The sequence below is a fragment of the Rhipicephalus sanguineus genome, chromosome 10 (genome assembly GCF_013339695.2).
Source record: "Rhipicephalus sanguineus isolate Rsan-2018 chromosome 10, BIME_Rsan_1.4, whole genome shotgun sequence".
Classification (NCBI taxonomy): domain Eukaryota; kingdom Metazoa; phylum Arthropoda; class Arachnida; order Ixodida; family Ixodidae; genus Rhipicephalus; species Rhipicephalus sanguineus.
Genome location: NC_051185.1, coordinates 150,140,057 through 150,141,723, shown reverse-complemented (window position 1 = coordinate 150,141,723; position 1,667 = coordinate 150,140,057).

Sequence of the window (1,667 nt, the reverse complement as noted above, 5' to 3'; positions counted from 1 at the left end):
TATTTTTTTAAAACTCTGCAGGCCCTTTGGGTCATTCTATAGCTTTCTTTTTATTTTATTTATCCATGCTTTTAGCATACATGCCGAAACAGGAGTTGCTCAATTGGCACAAGTTCCGGATTTTTAAAATCAATACAAATGGGGAAGAAAATTAAACAACGAAAGCAAAAATTATTGCAAACAAAAATTCTAACATTCAAATCACACATTAGCACCACTCGGCAGAAACAGGTGAGCTAGTGGTGCGTTTGCACAGCTCAGTTCAACTTTGAAAGCGGCATTAAGTAAAAAAGTACATTAAATGCAACAATGCATCCTCGAAATCGTTAACATTATTACACAATACGTCATTCCGTAACTTGTTCCACATGTCTTCAGCTGATACAATAAACGTATTTTAAGTGATTTTGTGTTGTACTACTTCATAAGTTTTATGTGCTTACTATGCTTTGTCCATGATTGTCACATGTCTGGGATGAAAACTTTTGCTATCTCTGTTCTCTAAGGGCCGTGGAGTATCTGAAAAAAGAAATTCATGCTGTTGGTATTCATTCTTTCGTGCACTCTAAGAATAGCAGCTTTTGTTCTTAGACTTGTTACTGACTGCTTTCTACAGTAGGAATTAAAAATTAATCTTAAAGCTCTAATTTGAACCCATTCACATTTAGTGAGGTTATTTTGCATGTATATGGCTTCCACGTTGGGCATGCATATTCTAGCAACGGAAGTACTGTGGTTTTATACGCTAAAAGTTTTGCTTCAGGTGTCGCGTCATGAAGCCTCCGACGAAGCATCCAAAGCTTTGTTTGTGACGAAGCGAAAACAGCGCATACTTGACGAGGACGGACAGAGGGAACACAGGGAACAGGCACAGACTAACAACTGGAGTTTTATTGCTCATACGCCACGGTAAATATGCAGTGCACCAAACTGCGACTGATATCTACGAACAGTTCAGGGGCTTTTCAGCTTTTAATATACTGTTAATAAAATAACCGCTTTCTATTGCGCCGTAAGAAACTGGGTCGAGAAAAATCGATTGTCGGTCCCTTTAATATCGGGAAACTCTCTGCTACAGACATCTCAACATAGGGCAAAGTTGTGTTTTGCCAGATCCGGGATTTTATTTTAGAGCCTATGCGCCACACACAGGCAAAACAAAAGTTTTAAGAGATAGTATGTTTTGTGGAGAGTATTGTCAAAATAATAGGGGATGGATGGATGCTATCAGCGCCCCCTTTGTAACGGGGCAGTGACAGTCTTGCATTGTCCGTTGTACGGAGAATGTAAGACTTCACAGCGGCATTTGCGCCATCATGCTGAGGTTGGCATTTGGACATCTTGTAAATAGTGGATAAAACCCGCTAGCTGGTCGGCAAGTAGAGCAGCGACACGATCATTACAAAAGTGCCAAGCAAAAAGCACTGATAGCACAGCGTATGGAGAGCTGTCGTGTTAAGCAGCCAAAGAAATCCCAATAAGTTGTTTCGGAATGAAGCTAATATAGCTTGAGCAAGACAGACAGAAATCTTGGGATTCAAATAAATATTTCATTAAAATTAAAGTTAGTTGCAGTTTAGAAAATTTTTCGAATGAACACTTTCTCTAAGGATTTGCTGCCTCAGTACTATGCCATCTATATCGCAAATTAAGCCAATTGTCTCGAA